Source organism: Protopterus annectens, chromosome 4.part0 (genome assembly GCF_019279795.1).
Source record: "Protopterus annectens isolate FY-2018-M chromosome 4.part0, PAN1.0, whole genome shotgun sequence".
NCBI lineage: Eukaryota > Metazoa > Chordata > Ceratodontiformes > Protopteridae > Protopterus > Protopterus annectens.
In genome coordinates, this window is record NC_056733.1 from 1,721,933,289 (window position 1) to 1,721,954,954 (window position 21,666).

Genomic DNA, 21,666 nt, shown 5'->3' on the forward strand with positions numbered 1-21,666 from the left:
GCAGTGGTCTGTGGCTGACCAGGTTTACAGATGCTTGCAAGCTTGCCACTGTCTTACAATCCCCTACTGATGTGAGCATCCTCCAAGAGGCCTTCAGCCAAATTAATCACTGGCACAAGAAGCATTGCCTTAAACTGAATGCCAGGAGATGCATCATTTTTCCTGCTGTGGTAGATGTCATCCACACTGATTATGAAAGTAATAATGTACTGAGCATGCAATCAGGTGTAAGGCGACTTGTGTATCAAGGTTGGTAGCAACCTGACAGTTTCCCACCATCTGGGCACCATTCTATGGAAGGCTGTCTACATGGCCCACCTCACAAATACTGGTATATTGGTATGTCATCCAGGAACCAGGAGGCCACAACATCCCTGTACTCCACCCTTATCAGACGCATTACCAAGTACAAATGATCCTTTGGCATGTACCTTGCCAAGCAAATGCAGCAGTTGCAGAGACCACAGAGGCTCCTGACCAGGCAAATCCAGGGTCTGCAACACCTATCCTATACAGGTAGGCTGAAACCATGTCCCTGTACTCAGTCTCATACAGACTGATCATAGGCAACCTGTGTCTGGCATAAATGGCCATTTCCAAACCAGCCTTGATGGCGTTTCTGCATATCTGTAAGACAAACCCTACTCATGCAACATGCACACAAGGCCCTCACTTGGTCTGTGACATGTACAGTACTTGGTGGGATAGTGTAATGTCCCACACAATATGATGTCTGTAAGATGCACTCCCTCCTGATGTCTTGCAGAGTATGTGTATAGCCCTCTTGAAGAAGATGCAGGATGACTGCATGGGAAATGGATAATACACACCTGGGATCCAGTGTGTGTCCCAGCTGGACAGGGGAAACAGGTGCTGGCTTTGAAGAGACAGGGGAAAAAGTCTGGGCTTGGCTTATGAGGGCATCAGGGCCAATAGCCTAGTATCATCTTATGAGGCTATGCACCTAGTATTTTACATGTTTCCTGTATGTTATGCAGACTGACCTGCAATGTTATCTGAAATGAATCCCTGTGAGTCTGAAGTTTTAATTTCTCCAAGTCTTTTGGGTTTCTAATACCATGATGAGAATGGACCCCATTCCTAAGTCAAAGTATGATTAAAGTTCATGAAATTAGTATTGTTTCACTCTTTGATGTTAGCCAAAGGTGCTCTTTGCAGCACCCGCAATGTGCCCAGTAATGACTCCTTCTGCAATTCGTATGGTGTAACATGACTCGGTAACATATCTAAATAAGATTGTAAATTATTTTTTATAAGACCAGTTGCTCCTACTAGTATTGGAACTGTCTAGGTATCTTTCTTCCACATGGCTCTCGTTTCTGCCTGCAGATCGAGGTATTTTATGACTTTGTGTCTCTATACGCAAGACACTGTAGTCACTAGGTGTGGTGATTTCAATGATCAATGCTACTTTTTTCTTCTTTTATTGGACCACTATATCTGGTTTTCTAGCATCTATCTTTTGGACTGTTGGTATTGGGTGATCCCATGTGATGTAAACTTCATCATTTTCTATGATTCTATGTGGCTCAGGTTTCCAGTGCTTTTCAGCCACTTCGATACCATAATGTTTGCACAATCTCCAGTGTAACAATCTCGCCACATTATTATGCCTTTCAGCATACAGTCCCTTTACCATTAGAGAGTCGCAACCAGCAATAAGGTGTGTGACTGTTTCCAATTCGGTTCCACAAATCCTACATATGTCTTTCTCCCACATGTTCAATGGACTTAGTAAACCAGTGTGCACGTAGCTCACTATCTTGGGCTGCCAATATTAATCTTTCATTTCTTGATGTAAATGCACTTCTCCTTGACCATTCCTGCATTCGTTCTTGATCAACATGAGGCTCTTCCAGAAGTTTTCTATACTTGCAACGATATTTATATTTTTTTCCACATTTCTTGCCTTCTCATCTGATCCTTCACTGTATATTCTTTCTTTTTTTTTTAGCACATTCATTTGCTGCCTGATTTTTATCCACTTCTGCTTTGATTTCCATTCCTGCTTGACGTCGATATGCTTCTGCTAAATTAAGCAGAGATGTCATCTTAGAATTATTCTCCTCATGTTTCAAAACTTTCACCACATTTGGATCTTGTGAGGTCAGTTGATATGTGTGGAGTCCACGATTGCAGATCTATACATGTAATCAATTTCAAGGAGGCCCATCCCTCCTTCAGAACGGGGAATACATAATCTTGGTATACACTGATTTTCATAAATCATTTTGTGAGCATGAAACATCCTTCTTGTTTTAATATCCAATCTATCCAACACTTTTTGGGGCCAGTCAATCACTCCAAAACTATAAGTTAGGACAGGAAGAGCAAATTGATTTATAGCTTAGATCTTGTTTCTAGGTGTCAATGTTGTTTTCAGGATTAAATTAAGTCTTCAAAAGTACTCCTTACTCAGCTTTATTCGCATTTGTTCATGTTTTCTTCCTGCTCCTTCATCAATTCCCAAATATTTATACACCCCCTCTTGCTCAAGTTCTTTTATATCACATTTTTGTCCCAAATTGATGTTTCCCTGGTGCTGCAATTTTCTTTTTTTAAAGGTTGCTTTTGCTCATTTATCAAAAGCAAATGACATTCCAATATCATCTGAAAAAGTTTTGACAACCTGTAGCTGTGCTTTCAATTCCTCATCTAATGAGGTATATAATTTTAAATCATTGACAAAGAGAAGATGATAAGTCATTATACTTTGTTGTTTTCTAGAAGCCAAATTATAGCCATGACCTAAGCTGTTAAGTAAACAGCTTAATGGATTAATGGCAAATCAAAATAGCAATGGTGACAAGGAGTCACCCTGAAATATCCCCCTTTGGATTTTTATCCCTGAGATAATAATCTGTCCTTTATCATGGCTTAATTGCAAAGTGGTCTGCCACTGTTTCATGATTACTGTAATGTAATCAATCAGTGTAGGATGAACCTTATATATTTTAAGCACTCTTTTAGCCATTAATGTGGGATACTATCAAATGCTTTTTTTATAGTCAATCCATGCCATACTTAGATTCTTCCCTTTCTTACAGTTTTCCACTATAACTTTATTTAACAACAAATGATCCTTTGCTCCATATGACTTTCTTTTATTGCCCTTTTGTTCTACTGCCATAATTGAGTTTTCTTCTAAATGACTATAAACTCTGTCTGTGTCAATCCCCATGTATAATTTATACATAGTCGGAAGGCAAGTTATTGGTCTATAATTTTTAGGGTATCTTGCAGGTTCACTCTTAAGTAAGAGCATTGTGTTTCCTGTTGTTAATCAGTGCAGTGTCTGTTTGGGGTGTGCATATAAATAATTCTTACTCATGGCTAGAGCCTCATGTAAAGAAGTTAACACTTTAAGCCAAAAATTAGGTACTGCATCTGGACCTGTGGTTTTCCAATTAGAGGCTTTTCTCAACTTTGTTTCAATCTCTATGGCTGTTATTTCATCCCATTTCATATCCTGCACCTTTAAACATCTTAATCTTTCTTTTACTTCCATTTAGCATCTTTGTTATGTTCCACAGGATCTTCATAGATACTTCTCCAAAATGTATCTACTTCCTCTTTTTTCGGCGGTCGATCAATTCCTTTTACCTTATTTCCCAATTCTCTATAAAACCTTTTTGGGTCATCAGTAAATTGCTTATTTTGTGCTTTTCCCTTATATTTATATTCGTATATTCTGCGTCGTTCTGCCTGTTTTGAAATTTTTAGTTTGTTATATCCAATAGTGCATAATAGATCCTGGTCTGTTCTAATATTGCCCATTGCTTTTATCACATCTATCTTTCTTAATATTTTTGTTGATCTGTTCCCTCATGTTATCTTCTAACAATGACACTTCTTGTCTTAACTGCTTTATAGTTTTCTGTATTCGATATTTCCATGATGGTATTCACTTTCGCCCCCCCCCTTTTTTCCTCACTACCTATGTTCCTGTGGTAGAATTTTATCAGTTATTAATTTAGCAGCTTAGTAATATACTCTGTTTACTTCTGCTATATTGCATGGATCGCTATGGGCAGTCCTAATTACTGTGTTCATTTGTATTATCAAGCTTCTGTCTTTTGGGGTTTTATTAACTTTCTGCAGTCTATTTCTCTCATTGATCTTGATATATCTGTTTTTGTCTATTAAATCAAGTAACTCTTCTCTTAACTCCTTTTCTTCAATACTGAGGGCACATCCATTGTTTTCCATTTCCTGAGGGGATTCTACAGAAAGTTCTTTAACATCTTCTTGTGACACATTCTCTTCAATTTCATCCTGTGTCATCTCTTGTTTTTGTCATATGGAATCTCAATAGCCTATAACTCCTCAACATTGACTGCATCAGAGTTTCCACAGTTTCCTGTTCCTTTCCTTCCTGTCTAGCTTCAAATGAACTTTTATACTGGTTTCCTGGGCAAGGCTCCAAAATATCTTGATATGGCACCTGACCTGTTGCTTCCTGTTCCACTTGTTTCCTCTTACTTTGGATATCCGTTGCTCTATCCTGTTGTGGTGATTTCTGCATTTGATTTTCTACACTGAATCCTTCTCTTTGCAGCTGTTCCATTACCTCAATTTCTATTTCTTTGATTTCTCCATTACTAATTGCTTTTTCTATTTTTCCTCTTAGTCTTCTTATTTTTTGTATTGTAAAGTTTTCCATATCCAGACTCCTTTACCTATATTTTTCCTCAAATATCTTTGGTGTTGCTCTTTTTGTATTAGGTAATTTTGCTTTCTCCATTGCATAAATATTACACCATATTAAATATATTTTCCTTTCCCCTGTCCATATTTCTTCTTCACGTCTCCTGATCTTCTTGCTTTTCCTTATTCTGGGAACTCACTCCATCATGCTGTGATGTAGTCTGTTTTAGACCTTCTACATTAAATCCTTCACTTCGCAGGCACTCCATATCTTCATCTTCTATTTCTTTAACTTCTACTTTACTAATCATCTTTTCTACATTAAATCTTTGTGCTTTTAGTCTTTTTATTGTGAAAATTTCCATATCTGGATGCCTTTGCCTGTATTTTTCTTCGAATATGTTTGAAACTGCCTTCTGTATATTAGTTAACTTGGCTTTCTCCTTTGCACAAATATTGCACCATATCAAATTTCTCTTTCTTTCCCATGTCCATATTTCTTTTTTACATTTTTCAAAAACCTCTAGGTTTTGTTGTTTATATTTTCTCACTTCCTCAGAGGCTTCTTTTTCCAATGAGATCAAAGTTTCTTGATCTATATACTGTTTTTCAAAAATCTGTTGTATTAATGAAAGCAAATTTTTATTTAAAGCTTGTGACAGTTTTTCCTGTGGAAGTATTTTTCTTTCCTCTAATTTCTCTCTTAATCATTTTGTATATCTTGTGCCTGGAAATTCTGGGCTTTTTACATAATAGTAACAATACATAATTTATTTCTTATCCTCAACAGTCCAATCTGTCATCTTTATGGCTCTTCTTTGGCCAATCAATTTTTGTCATTTTTGTGGACTACTACTTCCTTCTACAACAGGGGGCCATCATCCCCCTGAGCCTGGCCTGGCCCCATTGTAGGATTGTTTGCATATTTTGAGGATTCTACACTGTCATTTTTTCCAGTCCTGGTACCTACCAGGATTGGGCATTTTTTTATCCTGTATCTTGTGCACCCAGCTATCTTTTTTTTTTTTTTTTTTCTGTTTTGTCCATGAATATATGCTATATATATATATATATATATATATATATATATATATATATATATATATATATATATATATATATATATATCATTGTCGCCTTCGAGAGATTTTGTGAAAATTAGGGTCCACCTCATGAAGGTACTCACCAAGACTTGAGGATGAATTCAATTTCAGCACTACTACACTCCTTTGCTTGCTGACTTTGCATCTCTCCATCAGGACCCCTGATCTCTAATACTGAACTGTGTAGGTACTGCAGTGATAGTGTATACTCTTGTTCCATCATCAGTTGTCATCACATATCGTTTCATCTTGTCATTGTGTGTGGTCTGTATAGCAGTAAGTTAGTTCTTACAGTACTTGCCTATGCACCTAGTGACACTGTATAGCTCACTCCAATAGCTTTGGTCTTGGTCACAATTACCATTCTGCTAATAGGCCCATTACACAGTAGGATTTGTCATCTTTTGTTGTGGGCCTTATAGTAGCTGGAAAGAGATGGATTGTGGCAGGTAGAACTACCATAACTTCTGGCCTGACGGGCCCATAGGTGTCAAAGCTGTGGCAGACATTACCAGGAGTGTGTGTGTGTGTGTGTGTGTGTGTGTGTGTGTGTGTGTGTGTGTGTGTGTGTGTGTGTGTGTGTGTGTGTGCATCAGCAAACATAATACTGCAGGGTATTAATTTGCATATGTTGTCTTCCCCTCGCAGGTGAACATGGGGGTTGGTGTCTCCCCCCCTCATAACTTGATGTCAGTGTCTTAGTGGACTCCCATGATGATGGTGGTCATAGTGAGGCACAGGTGGGATTGTTGGTGCCTGAATCTGTGCCATTGTTTTGTATCCCACTTTCACCCACCATCTCCCCGCAAACAGTCAGTATGCCCACACATACCCAGTCTCCAGCAACCACAAATTATGGACAGTTGGAGGGTGGTGGCATGGAACTGGCTAGTGTGTTGACTATGGCAAGTGTGAGTGTAGACACCAGCCATAGCCAGAGAGCAGGCGTGGTCACACACAGACAGATGGGCAGGGATGCTCGATGGAGGACTGCTGCCCATCAAGCCCCTGTTGCAAGTGCCACAGCAGGTGTCACCAGATGCATGTTACAGTCCTTCATAGAGGCACAGGCATCTACTGACCACAACACCAGACAGATGCTCAGGGTCATGAATGCAGCACTTCCTGCCATGCATGGTGACCTCCATGACATTTATGTTGCCATACATCATTTTGCCAATGTCATGGACAGAAAGTGGGGTGAGACATTGTCACTGTTCAACTGTGCAATGTCTGTGGTTGAGCTTGTGGTGGAAGTAGGGCATCAGCCAGGTGGATGTAGGTCAGCAACATGATCAGCTGAGAATCCACATGGCCATGCACATTCACAGTCCTGTAGTGGCAGTACCACCACCACTACCAAAGGGAGGGTGCTGTCCACACTAGACTGGAGCAAGCCATAGGCACGTTGTCCTGGCCAGTCCTGTCAGGGATGCAGATCCAGCAGACAGCAGTCACCATTGAGAAGTAGTACTGCATCTTTCTTTCAGCTTGTTGGTGCCAGTTCGACTCTTGGCAGAACCAGTTCCCGTGTCCCTGCCGGGAGACAGTGGACTGTGCATCCTATCACGTAAGCTCCACTGCTGTCCAACATATCCCTTTGTCTGGTATCCACATGGCTTGATGGTGTGCAGACAAACACTCACACATCCACTATCACAGGCCAGTCACCACCAGACACACGCAGCTCTTCTGCATGGCCCAGTTGAACACCACCCCTCCAGACACACACACACACACACATACACACACACACACACACACACACACACACACACACACACACACACACGTCAGCCATATGGCCTAGCTTAGGCCTCTGGCAATCCAACACCACACCCTCTGCATGTAATGATAATTGTGCCACAACCCTGTTATCCATACCATCGATGCAGAGACATGCGCATATGGGTCTGATGCATGCGTTGACTATAGTACTGTGCAACAACATAATGCTGTGTGTAAGGTGCTGTCTGCTGGCAATAGTTATGGGTACATATTGAGGTGTATGTATCTTGTTAGCCATGATGCATTATTGCTGTTAGCACTGCTGACTGACTGTAGTGTCATGTACTGTATTTTGTTTGTGTTCCAGGTGTCTGTGTGTCTGCAGGCTATGGGCCTGCTGACAGTAGCAATGATGAATAAGGTGGAGTGGAAACACAGTGACCTTTTCATAGCCAAGGTACAGCTGTATATGTACATGTTTACTAGGTGTGGTTACATGCAACAGTGTGTAAGGGGCAATTGTGGCAGACAGTGTGACCTTGCATACATACCCTTGACATAGCGACCTAGCCTTTATACATGTCACCTGGGTGTTCTGTAGGACTGCAGGCTCACACATACAGAGGAGGTTACTTGAGTACTAGCACTAGGACCCTCACAAACTTAGTCATTACTTTCACTGCAACATATTCGGCTATCAGCACCTGTTGCCCCTGCCATTTCTGTCCCATCCACTCAACCATTATGCAGTTGATGAGGGTATGCCTGGTACTGTGTATTACAGGTTTGGGGTGTCTATTCCTGACACAGGTCAGCCTGTGTTAGTCTAACCTGACAATCACCAGCATGTGTGTCTGCTTTCTCATATGCAAGTCTGGCCTCTCATGCTGGTAGTGCACACAGAGTCATAGTCCTGTAAATGGGGCAGCTGACAAAGGGCTGAGCTCAGACCCTACCTGCACAGTCTTACAAATGATAGTGCTAGATATATAACACAAATAGCACAGCAGTACTGTAGTGTGGCAGTGACTGCTACTACTATTCAAGTGGGTGACTATTGCAGGCTGTTAGGATTGCCAATGGTAGGTTCATAGGCCCTTCACATGTTAGAGACTGTGCCTGTATGGTGGATGACATTTGTATGGGCTGACACTAGGTTGGCAATGGGGGAGTTCACAGCATGGAAGAGGCACACAAAATGGTATAGTCATCACATACACACTAAAGACAGCCGCAGGGACTGCATACAGAAACACATACATAGTTGCCAATAGACATATTAGTAATCCTCTGTATCCACTTGTATGTACTATAGTGCTGCATACAAATGACATGCTCCAAATAGATTATATGCTTGGGACATAATACGCAACCTCTTACAACAGGTAATCTTGCAAATGCCTTCATGGATGGTGAGATAACCCACCAGACATAGCAACTGGTCTTGTCTACTGCTCCTACAAACCTGTGCAAGTGATAAAGTGATAGACATTTTATCAGCATGATGTGTCAGTCAGTACGATGTCTATTGCTGGCATATGTGTCACTATGGTAACTGTGACATATTTGACAATGATATCACAGGAATGCTCATTGTTAGGGACACAGACCATGTATAGGTTGCATCCATGTGGATATTCCATGTACATCTATACAGATGACTGGTATCAGCTGTATAGTGTTACATGGTGCATGTGAGGCAGATGCCATTAACAGTCTCTTTAAAGTAATGTCATAGGTAGGGGTCAACAGGATTAAAATGGTATAACCTACACACACAACAGCCACATGGGATATCCTTCATATGCACTACTATAGTTGTTAGTATGGAGATTAGAACCCTTACCTATCTAATTATTTTCACTGTAGTATTACATAGTTATTGCACACTCCACAGAGCTTAGAAGGCTGACAAGTGTATACAGGTACATCTAAGGTGAATGACATCAGCAGGCTTTATAAAAGGCAATGGGATGTGTTCTGGGTGGTACATGCCTCAAAATGGCATAACCCACAACCACAGAGGATATGATTCTCCTCCAAACATGCACACAGGGACAATGTGATTCACACACACACACACACACACACACACACACACACACACACACACACACACACACACACACACACACACACACACACACACACAGTATCAAAGTTGCCAGTATTGAGTTTAGAACCCCTACCCATCTAGTTATATGTATTACAGTGTTACACAGTTATCACACATGCCAGGGAGCTTAAAGGATTTAGCAGTGTTGCAAGGTATGTCTAAGGTGAATTACATCAAGAGCCCTTGTAAAGTATGGCAAAGGGAAATGTACTAGGTGGGAAAGGCATCAAAATACATTACCCCACAAACATGCACACTTAAAAACACCTTCACACACACACACACACACACACACACACACACACACACACACACACACACACACACACACACACACACACACACACACATTTGCCACAACTGAGTGTAGAACCGCTGCCTATCTAGTTACCTGCACTATACTGTTACTTAGTTATTCATAGGTTCATAGGTGTGTACTAGGCTAATGACCCTAGAGCCTTTACAAGCCCAGCCCATAGGATTACCCTGGCATTGTGCCACCAGACCTTCCCAGTGTCTCTGTCGAGTAAAGCCACTGGAGTGATCCCTGGGTTGAATTTTCTATTTCTCATCCACTCATCAAGATTTCTCTTGAAGAGAGCCAGTGAGTTGCTCTTCTTGACATGTATGGGAAGCCTATTCCATAACATGGGCAGTCTCTAGGTTATGAATCTATCCCTCCAGCATGTTCTGCTGATTGTGGTAAAGAGGTTGAGGTCTCTGCAGTGTGTGGTGCGAAGGGATTGGGATTTCTTTAGATGTAGCATTTCTAACAGAGCTGGGTCAGACTTGGCTTTGTAAGTCAAGCAGAGATCGCCTCTAGGTAGGCAATATGAGACAGATACTAGTTGGAGTTGTTTGAGTCTGTCCATATAGGACAAATGTTTAAGGCCTAGGATCCTCTCTGTGAGGTACTTTTCTGGCCTCTCCAGTTGTTGCAGGTGTTTAATGAGGTACATGGCAATTGGGGAATTGTACTCAATGATTGGCCTAATGAGGGAAGAGCAGAGGGAGACAATGACCTCTTTCTTCCTGGATGCAAAACCCTTGGTAACGAGGTGTGCCACATAGAAGGGCTTTCTGACCACAGTGGCAATGTGGTGGTTAAAGGAGAGGTTGCTGTCAACCTGTGTTCCCAGATCTCTTATAATGCCTTCTGTGTTCAGTGGACTACCATCGATGAGGTAATTCATGGGAACCATGTTTTTCCCAAAGGGGATGATGACACATTTTTTGGCATTGAGCTTAAAGCCATGGTTCTGACACCAGCCTTTATGTAGGATGTCAACATCACTTGGGGAGTTAATAATAGCTCCCAACTTGCAATTGTCTGGGAACTTTGTCAGCTATAGTCCCTTCATGTTGGCCTGGACTTCAGAGAAGTAGATGCCAAACAGGAGAGGACCCAGGACCGAACCCTGTGGAACTCCACTCATGACTGGTCGTCAGTCTGACTTGGAGTCAGCTACTTTCACACTGTTGGTTCTACCTGTGAGCCAGTTTGCAATCCACCTAGTGATATAGGGGTTGATGTCTAGCTTAGTGGGTTTTTCTATGATTCCTGAGTGGTTAATGGTATAAAAGGCCTTGGCCAGATCAAGGTAGGTTGTATGAACCACCTTGCCTTCATCCACCACTCTGGTGACTGGTTCAAAGAAGTCAACCAAGTTGAGCAGGCATGATCTACCCTTCACAAAACCAAACTGTGTGGGATCCAGAGTTTGGTGAATACCTATATCCTTGTTTATTAAGTCCATGATGATGTGTTCCATACCTTTGCATATCAGACTCATCAGGCTAATGAGGCAATAGTTCCCAGGGTCTATAGTTGCTCCTCCTTTGTGGAGAGGGATAACTGTAGCAGTGCACCATTCAGTAGGGACAAAGCCTGAGGTGAGGCTGTGATTGAACAGGGCACACAGGTGATGTGCCAGTTCACTCTGTAGTTCATGTAGAACACAGCCAGGGATATTGTCAGGTCCCACAGAAGCTGTATTTTTGTCCTTGGACAGTGCCGTTTTAACCTGAGCAGCAATAACACTGGGTGTCTGGCAATCTACTGGTACTGTGACTGGTCCCTTGGGGGGAGAGAGGGTAAATTGCCACACTGAATCTGTTAGCCTGTATATTGGCAATATCTGTCAGCTCAGTATAGGAGGTACCATTGTGCAGTAGCTCAGAGCAAGTTATTACACATGCCATGGAGCTTACAGAGCTGAGTGCTGCCCAAAGGTACTACTAAGGGCAATGACATCAGCAGGACTGGTAAAGTAGGGCACTGGGAAGTGTTGTGTGTGAGAAAGTCCTCAAAATATTTCATCCTACAAAAATACATACTTACAAACTCTTGTACAAACACTTATGTACACACACAGACACATACACACACACACACACACACACACACACACACACACACACACACACACACACACACACACACACACACACACACACACAGACATTTGCCAGACCTGAGAATAGAACCCCTGCCTAGCTAGTTATTTGTACTACACTGTTACATAGTTATTGCATGCCCCACAGAGCTTTTATAGCTGAGTGCTGTCCAAAGGTACTTCTGAGGGGAATGACATCAGCAGTACTGCTAAAGTTGGGCACTAGAAGTGTAGTGGTTGGGAATGTCCTAAAACTGTTTCAACTGTAAAGAAACACACACACACACTTACATTTGCAAAGACTAGGATTAGAGCCCCTACCTATCTAGTTATTTGTATTATAGTGTTACACAGCCATCGCATCCATTACAGAGCTTATACAGATGACAGGTTCTCAAAGGTACTTCACTTCTAAGGTGAATGACATCAGCATGACAGGTAAAGTAGGGCACTGGGAAGTGTTGTGGATGGGAAAGTCCTCAAACTACTTAATCTTACAAACACTTGTAGACACACATATGTACACACATACACACACACACACACACACACACACACACACACACACACACACACACACACACACACACACACTTGCCAGACCTGGGAATAAACCCCCTGCCTATATAATTATTTGTACTATAGTATTATGCAGTTATCACACATGCTACAGAGATTATAGAGCTGACAAGTATCCAAAGGTACTTCTAAGGTGAATGACAGCAGGTCTGCTAAAGTAAGGCACTGGGAAGTGTTGTGGGTGGGTAAGTCCTCAAAATACTTCCTTCTAAAAACATGCACACACTTGCCAGACATGGGAATAGACCCCCTGCCTATCTAGGTGTTTGTACTATAGTGTTACACAGTTATCACATGAGCTACAAAGCTTACAGGGCTGACAAGTGCCCAAAGGTACTTCTAAGGTGATTGATATCAGCAGGACTGCTTAAGTAGGGAACTGGGAAGTGTACTAAGTGGGAAATTCCTCAAAATACATCACCCTACATACACACACACACACACACACACACACACACACACACACACACACACACACACACACACACACACACACACACACACACAAAAACTCACACACACTTGCCAGAACCGAGAACAGAACCGCTGCCAATCTAGTTATTTATACTATATTGTTACATAGTTATTGCATGTGCCTAGGAGCTTATAGGATTGGAGCTGTACAAAGGTGCTTCTAAGGGGAATGATATCAGCATGACTGTTAAAGTAGGGCAGTGGGAAGTGTACTGGGTGGGAACGGCCTAAAACTTTTTCACTTACAAACAAACACATACACTTACATTTGCCAGGACTGAGAATAGACCCCTACCTATCTAGTTATTTGTTCCATAGTGTTATACAGTTATCGCATGTGCTACAGAGCTTATAGGGCTCACAGGTGTCCAAGGGTACTTCTAAGGTGAATGACAGCAGCAGATCTTGTGAAATAGGGCAACGGAAAGTGTACTGAGTGCGTACAGCCTCCTAATACTTAAACCTACAGACACACACACACACACACACACACACACACACACACACACACACACACACGCACACACACACACACACACACACACACTCACACACACACACACACACACACACACACACACACACACACACACACACACACTGACGTTACAAAATAATGACAGGCATTAGTGTTTCAGACTTCATAACCTTCAGACAATTCCTGCTAATGCAAAACCCATTACTCTACCAACTTTCTCAGTATATAAGGTCAATATTTACAACATGTGCCTGTCATTGGACCTTTGTCCCACTTTTATTTATGACCTTGTCCAGATGTCTTGCTGTCAGAGGTTGTGCGGTATGGGTGTGGGTACAGAATGCATTCTACTGTGCAGAAATGTCCATTATATCTATAGTATTTTCCAGATAGCACTGTGAATTCCAGGTATATCAGTGACAGAGCAGTTCAAAGTAATGTGGCGAACCACTGACAGACACTTGTGTATAGGTTGGTAGGTTGCTATGACATTAGTAGGGCATTGGCCTCAAAGCCCTTATAACCTGTGCAGACAAGAGTGTAGCCCATATTACATGTCAGCACACAGAGGCCCTGTCCAGCAAGGACACAGGTGGAATCACAGGACTGTATTTTGTGTTTCCTATGCACTTATACAGGGAGCACATCACTAGGGGTATTGAGGATCTTGGCTTGCTGTTGACAGGGAGTGTATTCCACAGATGGGGGAGTGTGTGGTACATGTATCTGTCACACTGACAAGCCATAGTGATATCACAGCCCACATTGATGCTGCGCCTACAAGTTGATGGAGTGGGCCTTGAGTTCCAGATGTGCAAGAGTTCCATCAAGACAGAGTCTGGATTGCTTTTTATGCCAAACAGGGATCACCTCAGCAGAGTCTGTATGAAATTGGGCAGAGGGACAGTGCTGTTAGCCTATCTGTGTACAGTAGGTGTTTGGGGATTGGGGTAAGGCTTTAGTGTTTCACGACCCTGGAGTGTGGAGTCTACATGGTTTGTGGTGTGTAGTTTTGTGGAGTTCTGATGTGTTTTTGCCTCTGAGATGGCCATTGTTTGAGTTTTTGTTTTGTTATGGACCTCCACTAACATGGGTGTGTGTTGTGCATTTGCTGGAGATGTTTACTGACTCCACACACAGCATGGCACCTATGTTACTGCACATTTTGTTCTGGTGTACACTTTCTCCATTTGTCTGGCCAGTGGTTTCCCTTCCCCTTATGTATGGCTCTTTGTTCTTCTGTGGTCCAATGGGTCTACTTTATGCACTCAAAACATGGAAAACCCGATTCCAAACAGCATGACACATAAAGAGCGAACCTCGAATACATCGAATGTACTAAAGCACGAAATTTAAAACCTCGAACCATCATAGTCGGCCAACCCACCACCTGTAACACACTACCTACCCAAACACAATAAAAAAAATGCATACATACACTAACCAAAACCCTACTTCTAACCCTAAATTAAAACACCAAAACCCTACTTCTAACCCTATACTAAACCCCACATACACAACTATCTATGCACTATCCTTAACCCCTCCCTAATCCTAAGGTCTATCACTACCGCACACTTCCCCTATGGAGCTATACCCAAACAAACTAACTAGTCCACACACATACACTTAATAAAAACCTACATTAAACCTTACATACATTACCTACACAAAACCTTACATACACTACCTACCTATGCACTTACCTTAACCCCTCCCTAACCCTTAGGTCCGTAACTATCGCACACTTACCTTACAGAGCTATACCCCAGATCGGCCAACTATGCAAATTCGATATTTCCACTTTTGCAGTTTCGTTCCGTCAACATATCATCGGTTCACTCTTTATGTGTCACGCTATTTGCATTTAGGTTTTTCAGCTTTCGAGCACGTAAAGTAGACCCATGGTCGGGTCCACTTTATGTGCTCAAAACCCGAAAAACCTGAATCCAAATAGCATGATACATAAAGAGAAAAGTGCGAATATGTCAAACATACTAAAGCGCAAAATTTAAAACCTCAAACCGTCATAGTCGGCCAACCCACCACCCGCAACTCACTACCTACCCAAACACAATACAAAACACATATATACACTAACCAAAACCCTACTTCTAACTCTAAATTAAAGCATCAAAACCCTACTTCTAACCCTACACTAAACCCCACATACACAACTATCTATGCACTATCCTTAACCTCTCCCTAACCCTAAGGTCCGTAACTGCCGCACAATTCCCCTATGGAGCTATACCCAAACAAACTATTCCACACACGTACACTTAACAAAACCCTACACTAAACCTTACATACATTACCTACACAAAACCTTACATAGACTATCTACCTATGCATTTACCTTAACCCCTTCCTAACCCTAAGGTCCGTAACTATTGCACACTTACCTTATGGAGCTATACCGCAGACGGGCCAACTATGTGAATTCAATATTTCCACTTTTGCGGTTTCGTTTGCTCGATTTATTCGCGGTTCGCTCTTTACTTGTCACACTATTTGCATTCAGGTTTTTCAGTTTTCGAGCACGTAAAATAGACCTGTGGTCCAGTCACAGGTATTGGCCACAGTGGCTGCCTTGTATTTGTAATTCTGATGTGAGCGGGATAAATGCTGTAAAATCACACACTAGGTGGTGGACTTCACATGTCTGAGAGTACCTATTTAGTCGGTTGTCCATCATTGCACCACTCCATTTGCTGTGGTCCTTAGATGGTTTGTGTTGCTATATTATGATGAGGCTACATGCGGGCTTAGCTGTCATACCATCACAGACTGACATCTAGACAGGCCCAACTATGACAGTCAGATAAAGGCCCACAAATGGGGATAGGGTGTTAATGTTCTGCCAAACTTAGACAGTTGGAAGACCGGTTTGGTAATTGCTTGTTTGCTCTTATGGGTATGATGTCTGCTTCCCCACTGTCTGCCATTGCTATTTTGACATGACCCTTTCTTGTTTTGCAAATAGTTGAAAGGCCAATGCAATGTTAGGACAAGCAGAGCAGATATACAAGGCATATGTGTGTTCCTTCTGTGATAACCTGAGTCATTCCTGGGGTATGGCTGTTGGCCAGTGACATTTTGTCAGTGCTGACACAGAAAGGTGGCAGCCTTCTATAAACTGGCAGCACACTGACCTTCAGGTACCTGCTGTCCTACTAGGCACCATACCTCTCAACTTCTGACAGTCAGACATCTGGACAAAGCCATAAGTAATTGGGGACAAAGTCCTAAATATAGGGATCATTTTTAAGTATTGGCCTTACTAACCTAGAAAGGTGATTCAATTACAGGTTTTGCATTAGCATGGATTTTTCTATAGGGTATGAAGTCTAACACTACAATCTGTCATTATTTTCTGACCTTAGTCTTACATGATTTGCCAATGAATTGCCAGTCAACCAATATTTCATGACAACAAATATGATGCAAATGTCTGGACATTCTACAGTAGGTCTGTATAGTTGACTGGTATGATAGGCACTGTGTAGGTTACTCCAAGCTGTGTACTGTCCATAAGTGTGGCCCCTTGTCCATGACTTGTCCAGATTTCCTGCAATAACAGATATTAATGTCTGGACAGTGTGTATAACTCCTATCATAGGTGTAGCTGACATGCAGAATAGTTGGCACTGCAGTTCTTGGAACATGGACATGTCAACCACAGTACTGTACCTAGGCCAGTACAACACAACAGCCAGGAGTAAGTGCTGGCCACATCCTGACAGTATTAACCACACATATACATAGCTCATTGACCCCTGCATATTGTAGACATGCAACAAGTCATGTTGATTGGGACAGCCCTGGCAATGTGAGCTTTGGTGCTATTTACCTACAAACATACATGTCACTGCATTTCTATGGGAATATGGGTGTGTGGGTGGACACCTGTCAACTGTACACATTTGCACAGACTGTGCTGATATTTGCTTTACATTTTGGTTACATTTAGCATAGTATTGTGTCCTGTCTTGGAGACTAGATACATATCACCAAAGACCACAGGTCAGTTTGTAATGGCATACATTTGAGTTTCAGACTTCTTACCCTTCAGAGCCTTACTGCAACTGCAAGACCTGCTGTACTATCACTGTATAAGTCTGTAGGGGGGGGTATTTCATCATTGTCGCAATTTTTGGGCCTTTGCCAGACATTTCTTTATGGTTTTCTATGGCTGACTTGCTAGGTGAGGCTGAGGGGTGAGCATGGAACCCCCACACTGACATCTATGTCTGTGACCTATGACCCCCTGTTAGTTGCCCCTCCCCCACATATACTGCAGTTGGATTTGTCACCTGTGGTACTACTGCATAGTGTTGGGAAGCCAGTATTGGGAAAACATTTCCTGGTATCCCACATAGCTATGAGTTGTCTGCCTTTATCCCAGTAGGCCTCCCCATTCCCTTGCATGCATGCAGCGATAGCATACATATGCTACTAGAACATACTACTCCATTCATTTATTGTTAAGAAGACTGACTTACCTTGTGCCTGCAGCAGTTGTGAGGATGGTGCTTGAGGGCTACCAATGTCAGATGCACGCAGTACACTGCCTATACATGGTAAGGTACAGGTAGTGTAATGTGTGTGGCATCCATTTTACTGTGTGTGTGAATTAGAGAATGGTGTCAGTACCTGGCTCTCTACAGTCTCAGTGTGTGTGCTGTGCTTTGCCTTTTTGCCAAAACCAGGGCATACTGGGCACACCTCCATCTGCCTACAGGAGCTGGCTCATGGGGTTCCTCCTCTGAGTCTGCCTGTGCCTGTGGGGACCTTGGCAATGGTGGGGGACTGTGTGGCCCTTCCCCATGCTGTTCTTGCTGCAGCTGTTTCCACAGGATCATATTGTGTAGCATGGCACATACTATGAATATGTGTGTACTTGTGGCTGGAGAGTACTGCAGGGCTCCACCAGATATGTCAAGGCAGCGGAACCATGACTTGAGCATCCCAAACACATGCTCTGTAATGACTCTGGTCTGTACATGTGCCTCATTATGCCATTCTTGAGTGCGTGTGCATGTATTTCTGATGGGTGTCATCATCCATGGCCTCAGTGCATAGCCAGCATCACCAACCAGATGGCCATATGGGATGTCCCCCCTGGCAAATCCCTGGTACAGCTGTGGGGAATGCCAGATGTGGAAGTCGTGATAGTTTCCAGTGCTGACAGCACACACATTAATGATAAAGCCCTGGGCATTGCACATGACCTGGCAGTTGATGGAGTGAAAAGCCTTGCGGTTTACATAGAACTTACCCTGTTCTCCGGGTGGTGCTTTGATGTGGATATGCATGCAGTCTATGGCACCCAGAACCTCCAAGTAGTCTGCTACATGGTGGAAGAGGTGTATATTGCTGGTCATCTCCTCAAGGGTGTTGAGGAAGTAAATGTGCTCACTGACATGTGGTAGCATGGCATCCAATAACTGGTGGTGTACCCTGGATGCAGATGCTTGTCAGACCCCTATGATGTCAGCAGTAGGTCTTTGGATAGTACCTGTAGCTAGTATTCTTAAGGCTACAAATAGCTTGGTATCCACTGGGATGGGTTCCCCTCTGTTGGCTCTCGGTCTGAGGTGATGCCAGCACAGCTTGATGGATGAGTTGCTGAAGTATGTCCCTGTCCACCCTGTAGCGCTCTAGTATCTCCAGATCATGTTGCCCATGGTAGGTTACCCTGGGTCTGAACTCTCTTCTCCTCCTTCTCAGTCCGGGGTGGTTGTCTGCATTATCCTCCTCACCGCCTTCAGCCTCTAGCATATACTGATGTATCAAAGCGACAGCAGCTCCTAACATTTTGTCGGTTAAAATTACCCCAAGTGTGTACACCAATGTTGCAGAGTTTGTGGGAAAAAACAGACTGAAAGGTGTTTGCATAGTTTATACTGTTGTGCTGCAGATGCTGCCTGTATGACTGGTTGACTATGATACATTTCACCTGCCACCTATATTATTTGTTCTTGATTGCTTTTATTCTGCTATTTCCTGTTTTTTTATTTCCTTCCCATTTCCACCCCTTTTAAGCTCTGTGGCATGACGTGCAAACCTGCTGCCCAAATATAACCAGATCTACTATATCCAGGTTCTTTTTTTTAATTTTTTTTTTATTTAAGACCCAGTGCATGCCGAGCAAACCCATTTAGCTAAAGTAAACACTTTTAAGCAGAAATGGCCTCCCCGTGGATGCGAACATGCTCCTCATTTCATGTAATAAGTAAATACAGCCTCAAACACACCCCCTTGCTTAGCTGTGCTTAGCAAAGCTCAAATGGAAGCCATGGAGCTCCAATGCACTTACACCAAGCATGGCACATCCCCTTTTTATGTCAGCTGCTTCTACTGCTTACACTACTGCATTATAGCTCCTACATAGTTAGATGTTTCCAAACAATGGTTTCCCATTTTGCTATTCAGTAAGTTTTGCTCATTTGCATACCCCACTGCCTTAGTCTCTTGTTGCACCACTACACCGGAGCCTATTTCCTTAGCAACCAGTGCTACTTGTTATTGTTTTAGTTCTGCATGCTACCTACTATAATGGCAAAATTCATATTTCACATAGAATTGTGTTTTTACATTTTTTTAATATATTTTCTGTACAATCTCGTTTGTGCACCACTGTGCTATGCTTAAACGGCCGAAAGTGGCCAAAAAAAAAGTTTTGATTTTTATAATTTTGCAACTGTTTGGCATGCCAATGGCCATATTTTTGGCCAATGGCATGCTAATGATCATAATACATACTTTACTTTGATCTGTCATGCCCCCGTTTTGATTTTTGCAGAAATGTACTCGGTTATTAACCAAATACATTTCTGCAATGGACATTGCTCTGACACGGATGCCTGCCTGCTTACTGAATTGCTAATTTACCTCATTTGCATGGTTTTCATCAGCAAATGAGGTAATTACCATTATTCAGTGGTGTCCATGCCAGAATAGTGCTGGCAGGCACCGTGCACGCACCCAGCCTTGTTTACTGGATCGCTCAGCGGCCATATTCCATGCAGAAGTTGCTAGACTATTCTGCATGGTAAGATTGCTTTATTGAATCCTGGGGTTTGTGTTTTGTACAAAGTTAATGAATGTTCAGATATCATTTTATGATGTCTAGGGTAATGAGCAATGGTAATCATCAAATTAATTGCAAATATACTATGTATTTTATAATTAGTTGTGTTATCATTATTTGTTGAATTTTAATAAAACAATCATGCAGATATACACATATATTGCCAATTAATATGAGAAGAATAGGGAAGATGAGAAGGAGTGTTAAGAAAAATGTCTGAAGCATAAAAGTAGAAAATCTTGAGTACTAAGTGATTTAGCCTTAACCTGATCACCTCAACCAGTTTTCCATAGCCTATTCCACTGATGGTAACTGTATAATCTCAAAGAATATATTATCAGCACAGCAGCACAGAGACATACAGCTCTAAGTATGACCCAGAGAGCTCTTATTCTGTTAGTGGCATGAGTGTCTTAGGGACAAGTTGTAGAAGCGTGAGATTGCTAGACCTGTAACACTCCTGACACCTAGTGGTGGCTGGTTGTATTGCTTGCCTACAAAGGGCAGGTTAGTTTGTTCTCTGTCTAACAGGGAATTTCACTGCTGAGCTTTTGAAACAGGAATTGTGTGCATGGAAGCATGCATACATGCCACCCTACCTAAACTGGAAGCTATGGTAAGTCTGCCTGCAGAACGGTGGAGGGAAAGTTAAGCCATTTTGCAAGATTTGCAGCTGGCCTGCTCACTCCATCCATCTCTCACTTCAGGTGGAATAGATGGGCCAGTAGACCTTCTCATGTTGGAATAAGTGGGATATGTGCACCTTAGTTAGCCCATGGTTGTCTGGCTCCCACATCCTATTAATAAATAGAGTGATGTTGTACAGGTGCTTAAAGCATCAGATAGGTTCCTAAAGAAATTTGAAAAGGGAAAAGTCTACCACAGATGTAGTATGATATGCCACCCATAAGGTGACTTGAAAGGATCACAGCTTTTGAGTGATAAGACTGTGTGACTACAAAGTACAGGTCAGTCTACCACAGTTGCTTGAGTCACAGTTGCTCCCAGGTCATAACACTACAATTGGG